The sequence below is a fragment of the Olea europaea genome, chromosome 8 (assembly GCF_002742605.1).
Source record: "Olea europaea var. sylvestris chromosome 8, O_europaea_v1, whole genome shotgun sequence".
Taxonomy (NCBI): Eukaryota; Viridiplantae; Streptophyta; class Magnoliopsida; order Lamiales; family Oleaceae; genus Olea; species Olea europaea.
In genome coordinates, this window is record NC_036244.1 from 6,604,184 (window position 1) to 6,609,227 (window position 5,044).

The following is a 5,044-nucleotide window of genomic DNA, read 5'->3' on the forward strand; positions in this document are numbered from 1 at the left end:
ATACGAGTCATGAAGAGCAAATGTCTGTAGTATTAAGGTGTGTAGATATTTCAATTAGTCTAGTAAAGGTTGAAGAATTCTTTTAAGATTTTTATTGGTGGATGATACATCTGATAAGGGACTTTATGATGAACTTCTGGGTGCTTTAAACAATCTAAAATTTGATATTAATAATGTAAAGGGTTAAGACTATGATAACGGTAATAACATGAAAGGAAAACGTAAAGGAGTTCAAAATAAATTCTAGAGCATTTTACAGTTCTTACGGGTGTCAACATATGAAATTGAGATTTTTGAATTCTCACTTGGTATGATTATTAGATATGAGGTTAACAAAGTAAGAAAACATTTGCAAGCAGAAGACCTACATATTGATGTTGCTATAAACCATTTAAAAGGGTTTATTTCATTTTTCAAAAGTTATAGAGGAATCTGGGTTTGAATAGGCCATGGTTGATGCTAAAGAGATTGCAAGTGAATTATGAATTAGAAATTGAACATATATTTCGTGAAAAATGGGTTAGACATCAAAAGAAGCAGATTGATAAAACTTCTTCTGAAGAGATAACACAAACAACTAAAGAATCTTTTAAGATCAGTTATTTCATATATACAGTAGATCAAGTTCTATAATCACTTCAGAATAGATTTGAAAATATGAAGATATTTTTGCATTTTTATTTAATTTGAAAAGACTTCAATCTATTGATGATGATAGGTTGAAGTACTCTTGCATTAACCTCGGAAATTAATTGAAGCATAATATGATTTCTAGGTAGAATTATTTTCTGAGTTGAAAGTTTTAAGGGAAGCGAAACCTGCAAAAACAATTGGAGCAATTGATGTGTTGGATTACATTAAGAGAATGAACTATTGTTTTGCAAATGCTTGGATTGCTTATAAAGTATTATTGACTATTCCTATCACAGTTGCCTCCGGTGAAAGAAGTTTTTCAAAGTTGAAGTTGATTAAATCTTATCTTCGATCAACCATGTCATAAAAGAGATTGAATGGATTAGCATTTCTATTGAAAAAAATATGTTGGAAAAAACTTGATTTTAGTAGTTTGATTACTAAGTTTACTTCTCAAAATGTGAGAAATTAAATCTCATGCTAGCCTAATCTCTCGGGTTGTGAGAAAAGTTTTATTTTGCTACACTATCTTTTAGATTGTAAAAAGTCTTCTTTTCAATATAAAAGTGTCACGTATTTAAGACTCCATTTGGCTCACTTTCTTTCAATTTTTATTGTATGAAATAGTGTTTTTTGAGAATGTGCAGTTGAAAAGTAGGAAAAGTTTTCAATTTATGTGTAATATTATTTTATGGAAGATTGTGTGGTTTAAAATAAGAGTGAGAATAAAAAATTGCAAGAAGAAAGGGGCCAAGAGGGGGCTAAATATTTAAATATTTTTACACTTGTAAAAAAAATTATGCTGGAGGGCTTCATAATAACTAGTCACCTAGGACCTATAAATTCTTAGGGCTAGCCCTATTCAAAGACCTCAATTTACAACCTAAGACCATTTTCCACACATATGCATGCTTATGAAAAACTTAGGGACGAATCCAAGGGGGTCTAGACCAAGGCAACCCCAGCCTTATCCATTTTGAAACTATATTATTTTAATTTTAGAGTGCAGCCTATGTTCATTAGCACAAGTCGCAGGCAAACCCAAACCCAAATCCACATAATCTATATCCTCCAATTCCCCAAATCCATAGTCTAGATTACTTGAAATTTTGAAATCCAATTGGCAATTTAGAATTCACATTTGGCCATTACCATTATTCTCCCGTCTCCAATCTCTCTCTCTTTAAAGTTCAAATTCACTTTGCCCAAAATTCGAATTGAGAATTTGAAGCCTTAAGTTCCTTATTCAACCCTGTCCCTTTGTTGGCACCGATGTCCCAAATCCTTGTCCAAATTCTTGTTCATTTAAGCAAAAAAGGGGAAAAGAAGAAGCTCAAATCTGCTTCGTAAGTAAATCAACTCCCTCATCTCACCACTTGAAAGTGCACTTTTCATATAATTGTATGTAAGAGTCCAATATTTATTTCAAATTAAAACCTAGTGTTTATAGTTGAAAAATGATTGGTTTTTCAATTTTCTGGATATAGGAAATGAATCATTCTTATACTATTCGCATGCTAAACATAATTGTAAATTAAATTAAGGATGGCAAAAAAAGGAATTCAACCTGATACCCGTGGGGACCCGCCTCTAATAGGGCGAGGATTACTCGTAAACAGGGCAAGGTATTTGCCCCCAAGTAGGTGCGGGACGGATACAGAAAACATAGTCCCCGCCCAGCTATCCACCCCATTTGAAGCTAACTTCAAATTTAAATTTTTAATCAAACAAAAATAAAAGATTTATCATCATTTTTAAAGAGACATGGGTTTCTTAACAAATTGAAAAAAAATAATAATATTTACTAATTAAAGAGAAAAAAAGAAAATAAATAAAAAACAAAAAATAAATAAATAAACGAGACAATAAATAAGGTACGGACCTGCCCCACACCGTATCGATCTTACCCTGAACCCACCCCGTCACATTTTAACCAGGTATGGGGACGGGACAAGGTGACAAAAATAACCGACGGGATGGAGGGAATAGCCGACCCGTACCGTACTCGCCCATTGCCATCCCTAGTGAATTAGTTTAATTTCTCAAGTTTTTACGTAAAGATCCATCTTTGTCATTTTTGTTTTTCTTCAGGTCCTTAATTTTTTGCTTAATTGGTGAGGATTCGAAAAAGCTAGGAGAAAATGGAATCTCGATAATGATAAGTTGTTATTTTAGTTTTCCAGAATTTGTCCAACTATTGGAAGGAAGATAAAAACTGTTCATTTCATTTCATGAATCAATCTCACACTTGCACCATATTTCACTCATTGATTTGTTGGTAAACTCACCCTTGATTTACTCTAATTTTCAGATGACAATACCTAGAGGTTATGTGAGTATTTTGATTGTAGCTCAGCTTGTGAGTTTCACTGGACCATTTCAATAGACCTATGGCCCTAAAACGCTAAAGATGAGGATCTCTTTATGGGCAAATTCATCTTTGCTGTAACTGTCTGCTATGCTACCTGTTCTTTTGAGATATATTGATGGAACTCCGAATTATTCAAGTATGCAAGAAGCAACAATAGTACAGAAAGTAGGGATAAGTACTAGAATTAACATATTGCCACTTTGTATATCACATTAGAACATGTAAAAGTAAAAAACTATCACCCTATTAAAGAGTAATTCTTAAAGAAAGCGTCGTGGCAGCTTGATGTAATCTGCAATATACATAAAAAAATACATAAAAAATGTGGATAAGTGGGAAACATTCGGTTTTCTAGTTTGTCCTCACATTTTTTTCTCTTGTCAACGAAACGTGTAGTCCACCTACTCAATTTACATTGATTTTATTTTAAAAACATTATTAATCAAATAATAAATGGTCATTATTAATTCCTTAATTTTTTATCAAGTACTAATTTATTAGTTATACGAGCATTTTAAAAATTTCTCCATTTTAAAAAATCCATTATGCATAATGCCATACAAAAAGTCACAACTCTCTTATTACTCAAATGAATGCAGAGCATTGCTCCCATTTTCGTTACTTCCAATGCACTCTCTTTCAATGAACATACACAAACAATAAGTTAAATTCTCTCATTCTCTCTCCATATTCGATCTTATTATTTGTTTATCATTTTGTACCTATATAAAAAGTCATGTGTATATTTGTAGTGTGTCCAAATGTTATAACGTATATTGAATTTTCCTGTGAATGATGCTGCAGGGTATTATTTGATAAATAAATTCCTTTTTGTTCCATTTTTCCTTGGGTATATATAACCCATTTCTTCTATATTTTTTGAGAGCAAGAATTGATATATGACCTATTCGAAGGTGACACCAGTATGCAAATGATGCATAATTATTTTCGTATCAGCAGAATAGCAACTGACCTACTTCATGAATGGATAGATAACAAATATTGTTCTTAAATTATTTTATGTGCCCAATACATTTTATACTACATTAGTATTTTAAATGTAACTTTGAGAAATTACTATAATGTTTATTTTGTTGGTATGATTGTTTTGTTTTATCCACTAGATATATATGTGTGTATTTATTTTCAAGGAATAAAATCGAACTTTTATGAAGGTTATTGTCATCTAACCTTTCACTATATTCTGATAGGACTCTGCTGGAAAAATAAAGAACAGGGTATGAGTGAACCAAACTTTGATTGAATCTGAAGAAAAATGATTACAGAAAGATAGCAGATACTGAAGATATGTAATGACTCTCGAATGAACGAACTCCCTTTCAGTCTTTAATTAACTGCCTTACTAATTCCCTCCACTACTTATTTATAAATGTCCTATAATTAACTAACCATTTCTCCACCAGATTCTATTTCCTGCCAGCTCTTCATGCCTTCTTCTGGGTCCTAGAATAAATAAATCGTCTAGGGGATCTATCATATTCATCTCAATATATATGAGTAGATATATCTACTTTGTATATATTTACTTTTTTATTCTGCCAAGGTTGCGATTCTTTGTCATGATTAATTTTTCTATAGTTCATTCCTTTGTATAATTATTCAGAGAAATATTTTTTTCTTCCACAGTCGAATATTCTGTAACTTCTCCTAACTGTTGATTTAACTTCAAGTTGGAGTCTAATTGTGGAAAATAATTGATATAATCTCAGATCACTTATAATTTCAGTATTTTGAGGTTTCAGTCGAAAGTATTATATTGTAGTGTTCGGCAAAATGTAATTCGAGGCTAGATTGTTTGCACTTTGCAAATCAAAAATTCATATGGGACAAAGCATTTTGAACTACAATTACAACAAAGCCCCTATTCATGCTACAAAAATAACTCAATAGTTTAGCTTGGAGACTTAGTTCAAATGAATGTCCTATTAATCATACTTTGCAAGAAATTGATAATTTTTTGTATTTTCTCTATTTCAAATTGGCTTTGGTTGGCATTGTTTTGTTTCTGTTTGTTCTTTT